The 23,475-nt window shown below is 33.2% G+C and overlaps 1 protein-coding gene across 5 annotated transcripts in view; it reads left to right on the top strand.

Annotated features, from left to right (window-relative positions):
• LOC124353222 overlaps positions 1–23,475 on the top strand; it is a 133,346-nt gene that overhangs the window by 103,196 nt on the left and 6,675 nt on the right. Inside the window, exon 1 of one of the 5 annotated variants that reach the window (XM_046803125.1) lies at positions 13,186–13,318. The exons of 3 other annotated variants lie outside the window; for them this stretch is intronic. The gene's annotated coding sequence lies outside the window, so the exon portion shown is untranslated. Of the gene's footprint in view, positions 1–13,185; positions 13,319–18,160; positions 18,266–23,475 lie in introns of those variants that run through there. One more of the 5 variants, XM_046803123.1, reaches the window with a different exon arrangement.

Here is a 23,475-nt window from a genome sequence, read left to right as displayed (position 1 = left end):
GGCGAGCGAGTCACGCAACCGTCCACAAAGTCCACAGCTGCTTTCAAATAACGTGTACACAAGTTCAATATTTAAGTATGGCCATACAAGAATTTAAAAAAAGTTTGACTTATCGTGTCGCAGTCACTTCTCAGGCCCGTGACTCCACAACCATTCAAGTCGTGACGCAAGGAAGTGAGGTGTGCGTACTCCTCACAGTCAGCGAAACTCACAGTAGACCCCGCGTACAGTCTGTGCCGCTCAATGTCCAGGCGCGTGCAGTTTGCCTGACGTACAGTCCGGAACGAAACCAGAACCCTCTTCAAAAATATAGAAACTTAGGGAAATCCTCCCACGGAGCTGAAGAGGGTCGATCACCTATCTCAACTCTGCACTCCGCTAAAACAGACCAGGAACTCCGAAGCTCAACGTTCCGTTCGTGACTCATCACTCACAGCGCTAGGTGGACGAACCTTGAACTCCAGCTTTCGTCATCCGGTAGCCTACTTTATTGTATCCGATAACAACTATCAAGTTATCTATCTGGTAATGGTCGGGGTGGACACACTCCGTTTCCTTGGTGGTCGACGAATTTTGCGTTGGCGCGCCACTACGCAAATATAACTTTGTTTAGCTGATCAGACTAAACTTTCGTCCAGTAGACCAAGAAACGAGCGTTTCAACTTTGCACTAATACTACATTGAAACTATTTTATACTTATTGACAACGATACATTTTAAGTGAGTGATGAGTCTCTTTAAATTTATATTAACTAATTTATTAAAAAAATGTAATTACGTATTATAAACTATATAAAAAAGCAATAAAATATAAAGAGAGTAACGTGCAATAAACTATAAACAAACAAACAATAAAATGTAAATACGTATCAAGCCATAAATAATTAAATATAACAGAAATTAACAATAAATAATGTATAATTTACCAGCTATCACAAGACTAAAAGCAAATAAATATATAATAAATACTGTGCGCAAATAAATAAACACTCAGATAATATGCACTTCTGCCATCTATGGTTTGAATGTTCAAACCGCGCATTGCACTGCGTCACCAGGCGGCTCACCAGGCGTTTCCAGGAATGGAATCTGTTATCTTCGTCAGGTGGGGAAGGTATTAATACATACAAGAATAGAAACAAGGAAATAAATAATAAAAATAATAAAAGTTCCGGGGAGCTACGGACAATACTAGAATGTAAGCGCTCGCTGAGGTCAAAGTAAAGAAATTTGTTATTGACTTTCAACTTTATAAATGTTGCATGTTAATATCTCATATGATAACATTGAGTTTGATTGCGAATTTTTTTATTGTACTATATTATGGTTACCATCATGCTTCTACATGCCTGTAAGACCAATTGGAAATATTTACTCACGTACCATTATCAAACACAGTTTTCCCTATGTATAAAATTGTTTCTAAAGGTATGTAAATTTTTTGATATCGTGCTGACAGACATATAGACAGCTGGGTGAAAATTAAACTTGGCCAGCCCCTAAAATGACGGGCTTCGCTAACGCTCAGCCAATAAGAATGTTTTGAACCATCCGTATTGCATACAATTATCAATGAAGCAATAAAGTAACAGACTGAATAGTGCCTCCCTGACAACAAGAGATAAGGACTATTTGTAACCATATTGCCAACCTTGCCAACTTATTTGTCTGCCAACCTTGCCAACATTTTATCTTCTTAGTCGGGTATGCAGCAACAATAACAACACCTGCCTCTGCACGATACAGGAAGTAAAGTGACTTTGAACATGTTAGTAAGTTTCCATATTTATAAATACTCCCACCCAACATATCTCCACAATTTAACAAAAATTAATGTATTTAACTCACGTTCTTGAATCTGTAGTTTTTAACTGTAATGATAATTGTGTAACACTTATATTCATTTCATTTAAAACAGTTTAAATTAGTTAACAGCTTGATTTCGATGTCTTTTAAACAAATAAATTTTCATAGTTGTGATTTAATATAATAACATCTTTTTTTTTTAAACAAGTTACTTCTGAATAATTATCAATGCAAATTTTACAAATTTCGAAAAATTTTTATTCGTAAAAAGGAGACCTTTATAATTAAGTTTCATTAATATGTATAAATAACTTATTGATATTTTACTACTTTTCATCACTCATATGTATATATTCTGTTTGGTAATATCTTTATTACTTTTACTTCATTTCCGATTAAAGCTAAAACAAGGTGACATGCATCCCCATTTCTTAGCCAACCCGTGGTACTGTTTTGTCAATGGTCCGTGATCAAACGCTTGAATTGAATTCTCTAGAGGCTTAGGAACAGAGAGGGATAGGAAACGGAAGTTAATTCTTTTTTATTTTTATAAAAGTTCTTATATATGAGGACCCCACATTCACAAGGAAATGGTTAAACATGTCAGTTGGTATCACTGGTGCGTATAAATCATTAGTATTTAAGTATTTAAAGTTTTAGTCAGCTCTTGACAACAGTCAAATTAAATGTATAAGCCCTCTTTATTGAAGTGAAAACTTCTTTAGGCGCGTTGAGCGTTTTGGTAGAGGGTAAAATCCTCGGTTCGCGTCACCGACATGCTAATGATACTAACCTGCATGAAAAAGTCTGTCTCGCTGTGTTTTTTAACCGTAGACTTGGCCGCGGACTACTAACCTGCATGAAAAAGTCAGTCTCGCTGTGTTAAAACTGTCCCGGCGGAGTATGAAAACAGACTGCGAAAATCAGTGACCTTTACGGCTTCCTCTCGCGATTTAAAAGTGAAGCCAATGTCGTACAATTCTGTAAGATGCGTCAAATTAAAGCTCTTAATATTGGCAATCTATTGGTTACATTTTTAAATATTAAAAAAATTTCGAAATAATTTTGATTATTGTTTACATTTTACATAGCGTTTACAATGACAAGAAAAAAAGTAGTAAGCGAGGATTTTTTTTTATTTTTTGGTCAGACAAAATTTGTCAGCGAGAAAGTTGTGTGAAAATAGATGAATATTTTTTTTGTAATTTATCATTTTTTTATTGGAAGTTTAGTTTAGCCTGTAGTAGCGTATGAAGTGATGAGTGAACGTTTCTGCCGGAACTGTACTTGGCGCATTGGCTCACTGATACCGTATTAACTCAATAAATTAGTTTATTGTGCAATAAAAATACCTTTACGAAAGAACAAAGTTAATTTAACTAATTTATTAGTTTTAAAAATATTGTGGGTTTAATTGTTATTGCAATTATATACTTTATCCGTAGCAATAACTGTATTATTTACAACGGTGTTCAACTCACTGTTGTTCACTCGGTGTTTACTCACTTGTATTCTATGTTTATTAATATTTAACCTCTTCATCATGAAATGAGTATTATTACGGTATAAGATTTATCTTACTAGCGTGGTAAAATAGATTTCTAGTTATTTGATAATATTTTTTCGTGGATTTTAAAATTGGAAAATTAAAAAAAATGTTATAATAATTTTAGATTTTATGAAATATGTTCATTTATTGTTTTTATTAAGATATTGTTGTATATTAATTATTTTTTCAACCACTTTGTATTTATATTTTGTTCATGATTTGTTTAACCCATCATATGTAACTAATAAATAAAACATAAAACATTTCAAATAATTTTTGCATATAGTTTTAATTACTCTCAACTTAATAGTTCCGTTTTCACTTCTATCGGCAGTCCCACGACTGCTACTGTTTTTCTTAATATGGGCGACAATGTTTAACGTGTGATGTGTTTTTCTACAGATAAGAATTTTCAGAACTTGACAGTTACATCCAATACTGTGACCTGAAAAGTTAACCTGTATGAGTTGCAACATGTAATTTGCATATTTCATGATTAGATTCGTTTTCCTCTCCTATATTGAATTATGAATTAGGCTATGTTCTAAACGAAAACGTTTTATGTCGTTGTCTAATCAGTGAAAACTCTAAATGATAGTGCGACTTTAGATTTACAACCGCCAAAAGCTAACAACTAAAATGGCCTAAGGTTGATTATAATAGGTGCCTTGTATTATGAAAATCGGGAGATAAAGAATAGCATAAAGAAATTAACAAGAACCAGATTAATCATAAACAATAATTTTATAAATGTAGAAGATAGTATATACTAGGAGCAAGATAGTAATCAAAAGATAAAAGTCTTTATTCATAACATTGAAGGATAAGATTACTTTCATTTTGGTATCAGCTGTTATTTCAACATGATCTATAAAGGGTGTCTTATCATGCGTTCTGTAAAGTTACTCAACCTGGAATTGTCATCGCTTTCAATGTATTGGATAGCGTTGTTAGATGGTTAATTTTTTTTTAAACTTTTTCCAAAAAATCAGATTTACAATTCGTACTCGTGAAAACTATTTAAAAAGTAAAAAAGTAAAGAATGTCTTATTTTACCAGGCGAAGTTAGGGCTAAGAAGCCCTCTCTAACACTTAACCTGGACTTAACATTTATTAGGCAGCGATTTACATCCATCAACATTTACATTACCAATACTTCCCACACCTGATGAAGAGGATAGATTCCTGTCCTCGAAACCTTGTGTTATACCTTTTATAACCTGTAACGATGGTAAATTTCCGACATCCAGTTATCATGTCAACCCTTCCATCGTCAATAACAAACTTTAAACAAAGAATATGAACATGTCAACATGTTATCGTTAATAGATAGCTTGAATTACAGTAAAAAAGGTGTTAAGAGGTATATTTTGTATGTCGTCATCCTACAGTACTGAATATAAATTACCATCTTAAAAGTTTTAACAAGCGGACAGAAATTAAATTTCTTCCAAAGTTTCATATATTTCCACTAAGAGCAAAATAAATAAAATTATTTATTACAGGTGTATTTGAATAATTTAATGAATTCTAGCAACATTAATGGAGAGACAGCCGTATATAATAATTCAGCGCTGTAGTTAAATTAAAATACTACAAAATTGTTAACTAAGTATCAGATGTTTATAAACTTCTTTGGAAAGAACCGCCAACACAGTTAGTTACCTGTATTGCAGGTGTTATACCATCGAAAGGCAATCAGAGTGATATAAAAACAATACATTACTCTGTAAGAACATTGAGGAAAATGTGTCCCATAATTATGCATATTTAAACTTCGGTTCGTTATAGGCATATTAGGTAACGAAATTTGTTTCGATAATGAGAAGCGTTTTACAAGAAATACATTTTAAATTTCATTTATTATGCACATAGTCCAATAACTTACATAAACCACTGAATAAAATCAATATGAGCTATTTTCCTTGGTGACTTGCGAATGTAGGTCATGTAAATATTTTACAAACAGACGTTCACTTTTATCTACATGTACGGTATATGTGTATTTTATAACTACATTTGAAATACAACACATGAAGGTTACTCATAAACACACCATATAAACACACACACACACACACACACACACACACACACACACACACACACGCACGCACGCACGCACGCACGCACGCACACGCACAATCATATAATATATATTATATATACAGGGTGTAAAAATGTAAATCTACTTTTTGAAGTAACTACAACTTTTTGTCATGTCTGGGGGATGGTCTGCAAGGAGTCAGAAGAAAATCTTAACGAGAGCATAGGTCGAGTAATACATAAAATTAAAGATCTCTATTAGAAGAGTACAATGCCGCAAATCCGACCTGAAAGGGTTCACTCTTTAAAAAATTACGCTGGATTAAAGTTTGAAACATTTACAAAGTAGGTGCTGTACGAGGTGGTTTACTATTCTTGTATAGTTGTGAAAGTTAAACTTAGTAAATGAACACTGGACTTATGAAATAGTTTTTAAGGTGGTTATTGACTCTTCACATACAATGTAGGATGGTCTTCAAGGTGTTCGGCAAAAGAATTTAACATGAGCATAACTCAACATGTATGTTATTTTAAACTAACAATATTTCATAATAACACAAAGTACAGAAAATATAAAATATTGTTTGACAAGCACGTGGACGTTTCCACTACGCCAAGTTTAGTAACAAGCAATTATAGAGAATCTGAGTAAACTCAAATGAGGAAAACATAGTTGAGGGCGTGAGGAATACAATTAAACTAAACTCAATCATTAAGTAAATTTAAAAAATTTCACTGGTACTATTTGAAAATTATATACTATTATGGAATACTAACATGGGTAGGAGTTTTGCAGTAACTTGTAGTGTTTTGAGAACTGATGGCTTTGAGATAAAGGTTACTTCGTGATCAAAAGTAGTTATTGATCTGAAAACCCATTCCTTAACGACGAGAATTCAAATTTAAGGCAAAGTTTCAATTATGACGTGAAATTGACAGAATTGCAAAAATTGAACAGACGAAAACATAATGATTCCTTTTTGCTATAAATTTGGTTCGATCAGTTATTTTCAACCAACGTTAGTTGAACTTGAGATAGCTGGTTGTATCATATTAAAAAAACTGCAAATATTCCGCAAAAAGAGCACCATAAAATATGTAAATTGATATTACGATGGATAACATTGCAATTAATTAATGTCGTCAGTGAACGGGATGCTAAATTATGAGGGATATACCAACTGCTCCCACGTCTCTTTATATCCGAGTACTGTTATTAAGTTCTAATAAGAGAATTTTGATAGACTATAGGAACTGTATGGTGTAGGATGATAAGTTTATAGATCGCGGAGTAACTTGAAATCCGATAATTACTTAAATATTACAGCTGAAACCCTTAATTATTATTAAAAGGCTATGGCTTCAAATTGCAATAATTAATAGTTAAATTAGTCTTCAAACTGGCGGAATTCCAAAAACTGGAAAAGCTAGGAAAGCGCCTTTTTTCGTGACGATTAAAATTGCTCAATAATCATTTATTAATACGAGATTGACATTTATATTCTTTTAAATGTACTGTGAAAGAGCCATTTCTAGTTGAACTAGTTAAATGGTAACAACCTAAGAACTAAAGTACTCTATACCAATAATATACTGTTGGGGTATATTTAATCATTAGTTGATTACTATTTGACGTTTTATTATAAAAGCTAGACTTACTGTTGCTGTATTTCAAATTACTACTGTGCAAGTGTCTTGGACACCGTGTACAAGCTCTGTCTGCATTTCTTTGTTTGAAGTTTGTTTTTGACGATGGAAGGATTGTGAAGGAAACATGATGTTTCCGGACACTTGTCAACGTCCAGTGATACCAGAAATCAGTAACACTACGTTTCGCGATCTGCAATCTGATCTCTTCTTCAGGTAAATAACTAACCTGACACATAATTACAAACTAGGTTAAAATAAGCCAATCATACCAGAGCGATGTGACACGCGTAAGTCAGGAATCACAACCACCATTGCAGATCTATTGTGACCTGTATTCTGTTGGTTTTAGTTAATGTTGTGTTTAGTTTTTTATTAAGTACATGTTTTAGAGTTAGTGAAGTTGACACACAACACGGTTGAAGAACACACATGTAAAGAAGAGATCAGATTGCAGATTATATAACGTAGTGTTACTGATTGTTTGTACTGAAGAAGGCAAATGTCTGGAAAATCCTGTTTCCTTCACTGTCTGCATACCGTGAGATGGACTAAAAGTCCGACTGTGAGATGGATCAAAAGTCCGTCTGTGAGATGGACCACAAGCCCGTCTGTGAAATGGACTAAAAGTCCTTCTGTGAGATGCACTTCAAGTCAGTGATATGGACTACAAGTCCATCTGTGAGATGGACTACAATGTAGTCTGTCTGTGAAATGGACTACAAGTCCATCTGTGAGATGGACTACAATGTAGTCTGTCTGTGAAATGGACTACAAGTCCTTCTGAGGGATGGACTACAAGTCCGTCTGTGAGATGGACTACAAGTCCGTCTGTGAGGTGAACTACAAAGATTCAATCATTGGCTGTCTCAACAATCACTCTTTCCCTTTGGTAAGTCATAACTCTTTGCACCCGATCTTATGTAAGTAATTACTTCCTTTGGCTTAATTATTCCTTAGAGTGGAATCAACAGGATCATCTTGTTGTTTTCTGGTCCTCCATTATTATATTTTATTAGTACCCACTACCATTAATATTGTTCTAATTAGCTACCGGAACCTCGGTCAAAATCTTCTACCAGACTACCGTACAGTTGTATTTCATTATTATAAATCCACTATTTAGACAGACCATGAGTAGACCACATTTGTAGGCTTCAATGACATCCTCGGACAGAGAATACGAGAACTGTCTGAACGCGTAGGGCTGATTTTCTGTTGTATAGTTGTAGTTTTTTTTTTAATGGAAAAGGATGAAAAATAGGAGAGTAAAAATTAGGAAGGAGAACCAAATTAAACTCCTGGTTAAAATTAATGCACACCGGTATATTTTAGTAAATGAGACAATATGAACAAAAATTTAGTATTGGTTTGCTTTCATTTGTTTATTGTAGCTTCCAGGAACAACAGATAAGACATATAAGAGATAAGGAAATAACATTCAACCCAGATAAAGCCAAAACCAGTCACTGGGGAATTTTATCCTTATTAAATACACCTTTTTCCAGCTTATCTAATCTCTATTTTCGACTTCGTAAGTGAGGCTTTCTCGATCATTATTATCCAACTGACGTGTGAGAGGTTAGTTTACACCCCTTTCACTTCACCTATATCTCAAATAAGGGGTTTGTTTGACGGACCAAGTTTATTCGTTCCAACTTTTGATATAATGTAAACAATAAAACATAATCTAACCTCCACTCATATCATAGACTGCTATATAAGTTCCAGTTATTTACTATTGGATATTGACAAATACTGTATCACGCTGTTCCATTACACTTTGTGTCCCTTTCGTGATTTTCCTTGTTTGTTAGATTTCAATTTCAAATATATCTTTTTTAAATGGATGAGCATTTTCACTGAGTTATTTATCGATTATCATGCCTGATTTCTACATTTTAAACGTGTACTATAGATTAAATAGTATTTGATTTTTTTTATTTAAAATGTAATTGAATTTAAATGTAAAACTTATTTGTATGTACACCGTTAAGTAAAGGTGTTACAGAACTAATAAAAGACTTTGAGTACAGTTTTTAATATTGTCCTCCATGTAGTTTGTGCTGTTCTAAAAAACCTTGATACGAGGGTTCGTTAAGAAATGATGAAGTAAAAACTCGCATGTTTCAAGGATGGTTACGAAGCTTGTTGGTTTGATTACAGAAACGCAGTAATTAATCTTATCACACTAATTGCTACATCATTGTTTTACGGATATAATCAGCTTTAGATACTGTTCTATCTAGGAAGTTAGCAAATATCGTATACTTGCTCAACCTTCCTTAATAAGCTTCAACATTCTGGATGTGTCTTGCTGTCGTTCAGTTAGTTCCTATTTAATCCAGACTTGGCATCGATTTGTCACACCTTAAATAGTGTAAGTATTTGTAAACAAATTAAATTTCATTTTACATTTTCTTTCAAATGTCTTCATTTTATTATTATACTTGGGTAATTAATTTATGTTATAGTCTAAATATTCTTCGGATAATTTGATAATTAGGGACTAAAGCTTGATGTTCGAGATAATTAGTTAAAAACTTTTTTTGAATAAAATTGGGATTCAGCACAAAGTTGGCATTATAATTTTTAAATCATCTACTTTCAGACTTTTTAGTTTAATATTAAATTTTAGTTTTAAACATTATTTTAAACCATTCAATAAACTTTGATGTATTCTAAGAAGAAGTAGCTCAAAAAACGACCATAGAAAAAATTTTTACAAAATCCATACATTTTAGTAAGTACTGATCGTAATTTATAATATGAAATTGTACGTATGTAACTATTATAAATTCGCTCTATGTACTAGAGTATGTGTTTAATACATCAAAACACTTTGCATGTAAAATTTCAAAAATCAACTTTAGTGCTATGTAAATGTACTATAAAATTGGCAACACGAGTAAATTTTCCTGAATCTCAATATAAATTTAGTTTTGAATAACTGCAAGTATCGTTTCATTGGTATTTGTATTCATGAGGTATTTATAAATCCAATAACACTTTCCTATCTCCACCTTCACTTATAGCTAAGAATACAATTCAGATCGTATTTCGTATTCACAATCAACGAGTCTAAGTCTTGTAGTTTGATCAATTTTACAGTTTTTTTGCGTGTATATTCTTTCCTTTATAAGGAGATAATAAAGGAATACCTCTTGATCATCTTCAGATATATAAAGAAATAACGCTTGATACTCTTGAGAGATATAAAGGAATACCTCTTAATCCTCTTGAGAGATATAAAGGAATAACTCTTGATCCTCTTGAGAGATATAAAGGAATACCTCTTAATCCTCTTGAGAGATATAAGGAATACCTGTTGATCCTCTTGAAAGATTTAAAGGAATACATTTTGATCCTCTTGAGAGATTTAAAGGAATACATTTTGATCCTCTTGAGAGATTTAAAGGAATACCTCTTGATTATCTTGAGAGATATAAAGGAATACCTCTTGATCCTCTTGACAGATTTAAAGGAATACCTCTTGATTATCTTGAGAGATATAAAGGAATACCTCTTGATCCTCTTGAGAGATTTAAAGGAATACCTCTTGAGAGATATAAAGGAATGCATCTTGAGAGATATAAAGGCATAATAGAATACTTGTAACAAGATGCGATTTCTCGTATAACAAAAAACTAAAACACTAATTCGTAATATCAGTATTTTTGTGCAAAAATTTATATTCAAAAAACAGTTCTCTCGGGTTAAACTATTTTAGAGCATTAAAAATATAGAACCGGGTATTATTGTGCTATTTCGGATCTTACCAAATTTGTATAGCAGTTTTTTAACTAAAAGTCAATGCTTCACTGTATTTCAATTACTAAGGCGATTGGAAGTTTTGAACAACTAACACAGAACAATGTTGACATCAGGACCACTAATTGGCAACTAATTTGTCTTCTTCTGTTTCAAAACATTTCCAGTTAGTCGTTGAAAAGTCTAAATTATGCAGGTTTGATTGTGTCTGTAGCGTGTTTCATAATACCATCAACTTGAACAAAACAAAGTGAAAAATGTATAGAGAGAATGGCCAATAAGCTTATTGCTGGGAATTTCAAGATTCGTCATCTAGTGAGACATGTGTAGGCGAATTCTTCGCAGCTCTGCTGGTTCTTAGATTAATGAGACTGTATCAGATACTCATTTGTTTAGAAAAAAACATAGCCAATTGTCATGATTTGTCCAAATTCACGGTGTAAATCTTCTGAAAACAAACAGACTACTAGTTTACATGTTTCTGGTTCTGAAAGCTAAACTCCCTTATCTCATAAATTACTTTTGCGTCCATAAACGTTTGCACAGAGATTAATGTATGCGTCAGGAAACTTGTATTATCAAACTTCATGGCCGCTCTAAAGTTGCTTTAATTGTTTCAATAGCAACTACTGAAATCGTATGAGTGTTATGAACTTTGCGTATGTATCCACTTTACTTCAAAGGACTCGCTTCAACAAACTTTAAAGCTCTGGTGTACTGGCCCTTTAAGTGAGACAATCAATTTCTTAAGTTCTGGCGATGAGAATACCTTTTATCTCAATTACCATTTATTTCAGGGACACATCGTATTCAAAACAGAGTTGCCTTATGTGAGTAATTATAGTATATACTTCTAAGCTGGGGAATTCGTTATTTTTCGATTCACTTCGTATTTTAGTATTAAATTGTCCTTACTCTTTTGTTTTTCTGAGATTTTTATGAATCAATGATTTACTAACAGTTAAAATTCCGTTAACTTTGATATATCCAATACATAAGGTCACATTTTTGTATAGGAAACTCCATAGGTGCTAAAAATTAGGTGATATGTTCAACATCAGGTAGGCAGTGTGAAACACAAACCAATTCGTGTTGTAAAAACCGATAAAAAAAGATTAAGAAATTTGTTCCGACTAAACAATCCTTAATCTACCATTACTTGCAATGTTACTATATTAGGTGGAAAAAGCTAATATTGCATTATCGAAAGAAAAATGTAGTATCAAGAATAATAGATCTGACCAAAACCACCCAATAACAATGTTTTTTGGTGATTTACTGTTAATTTGGTATTTACTGTGAGTTATTACTTATCGTTAATGAAGGCGTTGTTTTCAGCAAAATATAAGTCCAGATGGAGGAATCCTGGTTGAACAGTTCGTTCCTCGCCCAGGTCTTGAGATCGGTGGAAGGAACCCAAGAGGAAGTAGAAGTGATCAAGTTCCAGTCGTCCTCTGTTGTCCCGTCGGGTGCAAACTACTGCAGTCTACTGTTCAGAGTCCACGTCAACTACAGGTTGGATGAAGAGAGTGCGGTTAAATCTACGTCATTAATTGTGAAAACCCCTCTGGTGTCCGGACAGATTAAGCAATTTCTCGAGAGAGCCGGGGTTTACGAAGTAGAATGTGTGGTTTACAACGAAATACTACCGAAGATGTACAAATTAAAAAAGTTGCAGTGTACAGCGAAATCCTTTTTCTGTCCTCTTGAAAAATCGCTGGTGCTGGAGGACTTGAAGCTCAGTGGTTTCCTGATGGCGGATCGACTGAAGCAGCTAGACTTCCATCACTGCCAGCTTGTGCTGGAGCGGATGGCCATGCTTCACGCACTGTCGGTAGGGGTTCACCAAAAAATACCCGGAGTTACTGCCGAGCACCGGTGTCCATCTGATCTACAACGACACCTTGCCGGAACCGGACAAGAAGCAGCTGAGAAGCATAAACAACGCTATGTTGACAGCGCTGGTGGAAGAAGTAGAGGAAATCGATGGTTGCAGCAAATACGCCGACAAGATACGTGACGGCATTACGACCCAGTACGATAGAGCATTGAAGTTCCTAGTGCCAAACGATAAAGGCATGAACGTGATGAATCTCGGCGATAACTGGACCAACAACATGATGTTCAAGTACAACGACGACGGTGAGGTAGTCGACGTCAAGTTCATCGACTTCCAAAACGCTCTGTTCGGCACGTACGCCGTCGACCTGAATTACTTCTGGTGGTCGAGTGCTAACGAGAGTGTGCGGGAAAATCACAGAGAAGACCTGTTCGAGGTTTACCGTCAGACTCTGAACAGGACCCTCGATGAGATCGGATGTTCTGAGCATCTAACAAAGGAAGACTTTGATCGACAGATGAAATCGTCTGGACCTTACGTAGTTTACGTTCTGTCCGGAGTTCTGCCGCTCGCGATGGCCCAACCGGACGACCACGTGGACTACAACGCCGTCAAGCCAGACGATTACGTCGACGCTCCCAATAGGAAAAACTTACAGAGTAAGTATTTCAAGAGAGTTATAGTGAAAATGCTCCAACAAATCGATAAGAATGGGCTACTGGATTCAAGTACATGAAGAATATAGAACAAAAACTTCATATAAACGGTTTTCTTATGTGTAAATTATGTAAAATATACTCAATGACATCAGTACTATGTTGTATTTCTACTGTTCGCATTGTACTATTCGAATGGTTGGTAATCCTGATTAATATTTCACTGCACATAGTATTGGAACCAACTGTTTAGTAACTGTTTTATATTTATAAGATTCTACTTTTTTAATAGGTAATTTATCAAGATTTGTTATAAATCTATGTATTCGGTTTTCTGTGAATTTAAATTTAACTTGTTTTTGAAGCTAGTTTCGAATTTTAGTTTTAGTTCCAAGTCTTCGTTTGTATTTTTATAAAATTCTTTGACTTTAAAAATCAAGGCTGTGTTATCTGCGAAAAGTACTAATTCACAGCTAAAATTTAAATTTGATATTCTGTTTATTTAAATTAAAAACAAAACAGGAGCAAGACACCCTGTGGAACTCCATAAGTGATTTTTTTTAATTTCAAACGTTGTTTTTATTTTTTAATTACGTGTTATCAAGATAGCTCCTAAGTAAATCTAAAGTTTTACCTTTAATTCCTGGTTTTTCTAGTTTTCAAAGTAGTATTTTCAGATCTACTGCATTAAAGGTTTTCTTAAGACATATAAATATAATTGTGAATTTGTTTTATCAGTGCTACTTACGACTAAATTGATTGTCTCCTCTGTGCTTTTTTTAATTATAAAACCATATTGTTTTCCTAGTAACAGACTTTATTTTTTAATTATATAATCTTTTATTTAAACATTTCTTAACTTGCCAATTATTGGCAAAAGACTAATTGGACGGAAATGATATGGATCTGATAAACTTCCCTCACTTTTGTAAAATTGGACAAATTGTTACTTTTATAAGTATTAGGAAAACATTCCACTTGGAATACGTAAGTTGAAATATATGCTAAGATATACAGGGTGTTCAGTAAAAGTGTGTTCTAATACTTTTGGATTTTTTCTACACGTAAATAAAGAGTTTAATTACTTTAATTGAAGTTTTATCTAATCTACATAAAATTTATCGTAAAGTGATAAAACAGTGTGTTTTTCGAGTTCAGTTCTCAATCGAGGTTAGCGGAACCTATCCTAGAGGTCTGTCGTCATTAATCCTAGTCTGTATGTCTGTCTGCACTTTATATCGGAAACGAACTGACTTATAGACATGAAATGTTGCATAAACTTAATTTCTATACAAGAAACATTCGAAGACGTCACTCTATGGGATTTATCTGAGCGTTAGCGAATATTTTCACATTGGTCTTATGGGTAACTATGATGTAAACGAAAAAATTTTAAAATAAAGAAATTTGTAAACAGACTTTGCCTCTTCACATTACATTTTAAAATGTGATATGTCGTAGATTGTTTGGTAAGGTTTTACATTTCGGCGTTACATTCCACCAGGTTCTTCAATTTCTATTGTAGCCCATAAGATTATATGTAGATTTTAAATTTTGCACGAAACATTATTCCTACATAAACAAAGATGAGTTCAACAATGGTGCATGTCCAATCATGGAATTTGTATGATCGTCATTTTTTGGATAAGGAATAATACATCACAGTTTTTATTCATTGTAAAGAAAAAGAAGCAAGTGCTTTAGAATTCTCAACGTTTCTTACATGTATTTACTGTTGTAGAGTTTTTTTTTAGATTACGGCAGTAACAGAATAATATACAGCAATATTGAGGGAATAAAGGTGAACCCAAGATTGCCTTGTTTTCCAGCCACTTAAACTGAACTTACTTCCTACTTGGATGAGTTCTTTAGCTAGGTCAGTCAATAGAAAGTTTCAGGGTGGCGGCCTGATATTTAACAAAAATCAGAAACAATACAAAACTTGCAAGCAGTTTAAAGCTACTGCTAGTCTTACTAGTCTTTATAGCTCTTGAGGTTGTATGAAATGCTGACGTTGAGAAGTTTTAGAAGTAGCCCATACAAGAAAATTGAATTGTAAGTAACAGCCACTTGTGAAATCGATCTGCCTTTGAACTAATCCAAGAGAGAAATAGGTGTATAGATATGAAAAGATTATATTTCAGTTTTTATTTTGTTAAGTTGTATAAAACAATATTTAATAACATTTTCCTATCTAAATTACTCATAAAGGCATTAAAATATATGTATGTATATTTATGTGTATGTATGTGTAGGGGATTGGCTTCTCCTTAAAAAAAAATAAAAAAAATAAAAAATTAGTATATAAATCAACCTGAGAATGTTATCAGGACAGCAAGTAATTGATGGATTGAGTATAAAAACTTTAAGAATAAAGAATTCTTGAAAAATATGAAATAGCTCCCTGCCACTAAAGAAATGTATAATTGCCAGGTCTAGGGTCAAGGAGAGAGAGAGAGATAGAAAGGGGGACAAAGATAACCATTTCCCGTTATTCGGAGTAGAGGGGGAAAGCGCCAACTGGCTGCATTATCGCTGCAACGGTCAAAGAGGAAAAGGTCATGCTTATGTGACCTAGCGGTCTGATTGTGTATTGCTGACATAGACAACGTTGGGGGCATACCTTCTGCTACCTGACAATCAATAGATGTTTTCACTAGATAATGCAATTTTTATTATGCAAGGGAATTTCGTTCTAGCTTGTGTACAGAAGATGAAAAGGAAATGTTAAAGTATATTTATTAATTGAAAAATCTAGGCTAGAGGCCTTAAAACTTATTCATAGCACATTTAAAGTCTCCACGGTGTTTAGTGTGCCTGAGTGTTTGGGGCAGTGTCTTCCCACCAATTGATACCGAAAGCAAATTTCTTTGTGTGGCTCGCCTGTATAAACGATAACTTCGAGTTAACTAGGAGAGTTAAATGTGGTATGAAACGTAATTCTTGAGAGTTTATTGAGTTTTTAAAATCTTACACAATATGAAATACAAACATAATTTTAGAAATCGTGTTCAGCCAAAAACTTTCATAAGAAAAGCTTAATTGGATAGTTTTTAATGAGAAACTGTAAAATATTTATATTTACTTTCAAAATAAATCAGGCATATTTGGTATGCAGCGTGATAACTCTCTCAAGGAACTTGAACAAATATATATATATATACTAGGACCAACCAAATCAAATTGAGTTTTTATTAATATAAGAGTATATTCTTTTTTTGTATATATAATCTCGGCACTTGTGGGTCCTGCAGCGACACTTGCAGATCATCCCGCCACATGCTGGTCTGACCTGGTAAGTGTTTATCCGTAAATGTGTCATCCGTAATTCTACTAGGGGCAGAACCAGTAAGTTTCGATATTCTGTATAGAGCGCATAATATGCTGTACCAGCAACTGCCACTTGCTTGTAAAGGTCATCTTCTTTTACATTAGCTCACCTAGCGTGAGTATAAAGAATTAAATACTTAATTGTAAACATTGAAATGAATGGTTTGGGTTTCAGTTTGAGTCCCCCGATTGGTTCCGACAGTAAGATTGACTGGAATCTTTACGCTGTTGTCCCAAACTCGCTAAAATCTAGTATAGTTATTAGTCGCCATGTTTGCACCCTAACTCTTCTTACTGCACTCGTCGGTTCAAATTATGAATATATTTGTTGGCTCTATCAACAACCACCCCTTACCTTTGATAAGTCATAACTCTTTGCACCCGAATCTTATGTAAGTAATGACTTCCTTTGGCTTAATTATTCCTTAGAGTGGAATCAACAGGATCATCTTGTTGTTTTCTGGTCCTCCATTATTATATTTTATTAGTACCCACTACCATTAATTACCTACCGGAACCTCGGTCAAAATCTTCTACCAGACTACCGTACAGTTGTATTTCATTATTCTAAATCCGCTATTTAGACATACCATGAGTAGATCACATTGGTAGGCTTCAATGACATCCTCGGACAGAGAATATGAGAACTGTCTGAACGCGTAGGGCTGATTTTCTGTTGTATTGTTGTAGTTTTTGTTTTACTGGAAAAGGATGAAAAATAGGAGAGTAAAAATTAGGAAGGGGAACCAAATTAAACTCCTGGTTAAAATTAATGCGCACCAGTATATTTTAGCAAATGAGACAATATAAACAAAAAGTTAGTATTGGTTTGCTTTTATTTGTTTATTGCAGCTTCCAGGAACAACAAATAAGACATATAAGAGATAGGGAAACAACATTCAACCCAGATAAAGCCCAAACCAGTCACTGGGGAGTTTTACCCTTATCAAATACACCTTTGTCCAGCTTATCTACAGTAATCTCTATTTTCGACTCCGTAAGGGAGGCTTCCTTGATGATTTGTATTTAACTGACGTGTGGAGAGGTCAGTTTACACCCCTTCCACTTCACCTATATCTCAAATATTTCAATTTCAAATATACCTTTTTTGAATGGATTAGTATTTTCACTGAGTTATTTATCGATTATCATGCTTGATTTCTACATTTTAAACGTGTACTATATATTAAATAATATTTTAATTTGTTTTATTTAAAATGTAATTCAATTTTAATGTAAAACTTCTTAGTATGTACACCGTTAGTTAAAACTGTTACAAAACTTATAACTGACTTTGCGTACAGTATGTAACAAATATTGTCCTCCATTTAATTTGTGCTGTTCTAAAAATCTTGATACGAGGGTTCGTTAAAAAATGATGAAGTAAAAACTCGCATGTTTCAAGGATGGTTATGAAGCTTGTTGGTTTGATTACAGAAACGCAGAAATTAATATTATCACACACTAATTGCTGCTACATCATTGTTTTACTATCTAGGAAGTTAGTAAATTTCGTATACTTTCCTCGAAAAGTTTCAACATTCTGGATGTATTTTGCTGTCGTTCAGTTAGTTCCTATTTAATCCAGACTTGGTATCGATTTGTCACACCTTAAATATTGTAAGTATTTGTAAACAAATGATATTTCATTTTACAGTTTCTTTCAAATGTGTTCATTTAATTATTATATTTATTTAACACAAATAAATTTATTCCAACTAAAAAGAGTATAATTAATAGCTTAACTAATCTATGTAATCGGAATAAAATCTTAAAGACTTAGTTCTTAAGTAGCTTTGAATTTACAAAACGTTTTCAATATGGCGCCTTTTCTGCATCACGCTCATCCTATACGATTTCAACACTGGGTGTTGCTCTGTGAGTATAGGACTTTGTTATATAGCAAATTTGTACCCCAAAAATCCAAGTCACGTGATCGTACAGCCCAGCGGACATTTATATTTAGAGTAAAAACGTTTTCGTCCAAAATTTAATTAGGTTGTTTTTCGAGTTAACTAGGAGAGTTAAATGTGGATGAAACTTAATTCTTGAGAGTTTATTGAGTTTTAAAAATGTTACACAATATGAAATACAAAAATAATTTTTGAAATCGTCTTCAGTCCAAATCTTTCATAAGAAAAACTTAATTGGAATATTTTTAATAGTATGTCGGTTACTTGGAAAATATTTATATTTACTTTCAAAATAAATCAGGATTATTTTGTATACAGCGTTCTCAAGAAACTTGAACAAATATATATATACTAGGACCAACCAAATCAAATTGAGTTTTTATTGATATAAGAGTATATTTTTTTGTTTATATAATCTCGGCACTTGTGGGTCCAGGAGCGACACTTGCAGATCATCCCGGCATATGATGGCCATGTTTGTACCCTAACTCTTCCTACTGCACTCGTCGGTTAAAATAAATAATATGATATTAACTATAATAACTATTGCATGATATTACATTGTTAGGAAACTTTAACAATCCAAGTATCAAGCCTCAAGTTAATGTACAGACGTATTTTGTACAGAAGAAGTATAATATTAGTTATAGTAGAATAATAACGGTAAGCATTATTTTTCGCCCACGCTGAACAATGCGGTTGTCTATTTAGTTTTCAAGAGATGTACATTTTTAAATTCATATTTCTATCACACTATTTCTATGTTGAATAATCTATCCTGTTGTAACATAGTAGACTTCCTCCCATTCTGAAATATGTTGCAGTGCCATCATTACACAGATCCTACAACTGCATAATAACTCAAATATAAAATGTTTATTTATAATATAAAGTTTTGAAATTTACCATGGCGTACAATGGTCCTTGTACGAGATAAATGAAGCGATTCTGAAGCCAATATACCAAACAAAATTAGAACCCCTTCTCACCATTTGATAACTATTTTCATTTATAACTATTATGATTTATGGCATCCATTAGACCTATTCTCTTAGTGAAGCTATATTCATAAAGATAAGACGTGAACTGTTCAAACAAATTGAGATAAATGCAAACAATAAAGGTCCTTCCAGGAAAGAACTATCTTAAACCTCTCTTATCGTTAAAAGTTTGTCGTACAATGCAGTGTGCAAATGGACTACCTGTACTTAGGGATGGACTAATCCAGTACATCCCTGTAATCGTTACTCGGCGATACTGAGTACAAATACTGGTTACTTGAAATTAGTATTTCCGTACAGGAAACGTTTTAAATACTCTAATCAGTATCTGAGTATGTGTAACTTTTCAAATACTAGAAGACTTTAATCAGTATTTTCGCACGTGTAGCACTTGAAATACTGAGTATTGTCCCCAATAAACACACAGTTTTGTAAATACTTAGATGTAATTAACAGTATTCTAAACTACAACGCAATTATGTAAAACATGCATAAACATAATTTATTATTATTAAAAAGTTTATACTTTTTGAGATTTAGTTTTGATATATTTTAGATTCTTACAGATAAATTGAAACTCTGTTTCTTTGAATGGACTATTGGGACTAGTTACACTGGATATTCTTTAAGGTTATGAAAATAAAATTCTATTTTTAAGTAATTTGAATTTTCTTTGGTGTATTTTTGGTACATTAACACAGTATTGTATGACAAAACGATTAAATAAGCTCTCATTTGAAGTAAAAACATAAAATATCTAATCATAGTTGACACAATTAAACACTTTTAACTCAATGTATTATATAAACTATTTAGTTTTCTATAAAACAATATATTTATTACTCAATAACTAATTCAAGAATATCACACCGACACCGGGGTTGGTAAGTGATTTACATTGTGTAGAGCAATATTTTCCAGTTGGAACTTTACGATCGCGGTATTTATTTTGTATTTGTCAGCCTTAGATCATTATTTCAGTATCCGGTATCAGTGAGGTTATGAGTACTTTAGGACTATTAAAGTAAACAGTACGAGAAAGTATCTGTATCTGGCAACCATATGGAGTGCCAGATACAAAGTATCTGCCATCAGTATTTTTGGTTCTCAGTAACCGTTACAGATACTGGAGAAAAGTAACCGTTACAATGTACTGATTACTGAAATACCGTCTCACCTCTACCTGTACTGACATGGCCGCCATACAAATATATATGACTCTATTCTACAAGTTTCTTTATTCATGTAAGCTGTCTAAATGTAAAATTAAACATTGTTGTTTTAGATACCATAACAAATTAAGGCTTAACAATCTTTCGAATACATTTATGCTTTATTTTTACAACTAAGCCAAATCTCTTATAAATATAATAAATTTTCATTTTTTTAACAAACGTATTGAAGAATTTTTCCTTACATTAGCGTAGCATTTAAAAATGTCCTCGATAATGATAAATGTTAACGATTATCCTAATAAAATTGTAAATGTGAAAGTGCCTTTGCTTATTTTGCTTTCACGCGTAAACTACTCAAACCATTGTACTGAAATTCTATATGGCCATACTTACGATTGATGATTGTACGCCTATTCTTATTTCTTAAATCCCTCCGGCCTACGTCTCATTAGTCTTTAAAGTAGCGAAAATCCCATCTTGGTCTCTAAAGTTGTGAAATATTAATTAAAAAAGCATGTAGAATGTAATCAACCGTTCTGCGTAAACACTGTTCATTATTTTCAATTTGTTTACATTTGTAGTGAATACATTCTTTAAGGAATTACAAATATTTGTAACGCCATTTTACATTTCAACGTTCAGGTAAGTTCTGAAACAACATAAGCTGGTCCGAATTTTACACCGAAAACTCCCATTGAAGCAGTCTGTAAGAACTATGCTACTTGAAACTTCGCTGGACTGTCCCTTTGTACTAATGTATCAGTTTCAGCTCTAATTGTTCTAATATATTGAAAATATTTATCAGTTAAAAAAGAAACAAACGCGTAGTGGCATTGTACAGATGGATGTATCAAATATAAAGTATTAGATCTAGGGGGGGAGAGAGGGAGGGGGAGAGAAAGAGAGACCATTTTAAAAGATAACATTACAAAAGTACCTTTTCAAAACCAAGTTAACAGGTTGCTTTAATAAAATTTTTGAGTGAAAACATATCAGACAAGCAGTAGTTATGACACAGACCTATTTTTGACGGCACAAAAGCACAAGAATTCAACGGTTTTTGCATTTCTATCACGCACAAGATCCTCGGAGCCATTTATGAGGGAACTGAAGTAGACTACGTGTTCCCTTAATCAAACGAAGAAAGGCAGGGTGAAATAGAATACAAGCAAACAGCTGACAGACCAGGAAGTGCAAGGCCACACTGATAAGCCGATAAGCTGGCTTCCGGGAAGAAAGGCATACACACGTATTATGACAATGTTATGGCCCAACTGTGTAACAAAAGTTATCAATAAAGTTTTAAACTAGACATTCCTTGGATATCGTGTGTGATATCCCGCTGAGTTTCAATTCACCCATCTCACGTTTAGATGACGAAGATTATAAATTACAATTGGTGATAATGTTTCAGGTTGCCCTCAAAGGGTTGCCACCAGCAACAATCAAGCCCTGGGAAATGGTTGAATATTGCTCTAGAAATGTTTCATTTCAAACATCTTTAATTTATAATAACTATTAATCTGTTGTTGCATTGATCTGTAAAAAATATGAGTATTGACGTTCTTGGCTTCTTATAAACTGGTATTGCTTGGTGAATTAAAGGGAACACTTTTTTAAACTGTCTTTAATTATGTATAAATAAGAAAATAATGTTTTGTCTTTCAACATCTATTTCATTGAACACTCTATCCAAACTTTCATGTTGCGATGTGTTTCTTACTAAAAATTACTAGTTTTACTTTTTTTAGGACTAGCGTACTTCTAAGTAAAAGGTTAATTTTGGTATGTGAAATATTAACAAACATTTTGTCTAAACCGTGACTTCTCTGTCAGATCTCATTTCGATGCCTGTAATAGTTTTGTCTAAAACTGTAAAATTAATCTTTTATGGCATTAGTCTTTGTTATGTAGACATAAAATGATATTTATATTCGTGTACTTTCATTTTATTACAATAGTCACTTACCAATGTCTATAACGTGTCTATCGCACTTTGTGTATTAGAGTCTTTGTTTTTGGCTAGTAGGGTAACATAAAAATTAGACAACCAAAGTAACGAAATATCTTGCTTTAACTCGAATTTCATATTTTTCTATGTTTTTTATGTTTATCGCCGAGTGTCTGCCGCGTCTATGCGCAATGCTCGCAGTAGACGTCAATCGCTCAGCTGCGGTAGAAGCAATTATTAATTTCATATCTCAAAAATTTGTGTAGTTCTAAATATACAATAAACATGTCCTCTATACAAATACACGTTAAATTATATTCCAATATTTTTATCAGGGATGATAGAAATGGTTCGAAATTAAAAGACATTTAAATGTAAAATATACATTTATTTACGTAATACAAATACACGCCTATATTTTCAAGTAAAATCATGTATAATGGAAGCTCATTTTTATAACGTATAAATACTAGGTAAAATGTGGAGGATATTTCTTGTAGTTCTTAGGATATAGCCATTTTCCCGAGCTTCTGTTATTCTGTTTAATACAGCGTTCGTTTTCTTGAAGCTCTTATGTGTTATAAGGCGGTATCGAATAAGTTAAATTTTCGCTTATGTAGCATTAAATAAGAATAATAATAATGCTCTAAGGCGGCTGTCAAACTTAGAATTTGTAATATTATTAGCATTTACATATTCCAGAGGAGGGGGGGGGGAGTTTTCTCTCACACCTTCTTGGGGATACGGAAAAATGTCTTAGTGGTAACCCCCCCCCCTTCACCACATTTAG

Source organism: Homalodisca vitripennis, chromosome 1 (genome assembly GCF_021130785.1).
Source record: "Homalodisca vitripennis isolate AUS2020 chromosome 1, UT_GWSS_2.1, whole genome shotgun sequence".
NCBI lineage: Eukaryota > Metazoa > Arthropoda > Insecta > Hemiptera > Cicadellidae > Homalodisca > Homalodisca vitripennis.
Note: the sequence above shows the minus strand (reverse complement) of the source record. Positions and strands in the feature narration are given on the sequence as shown.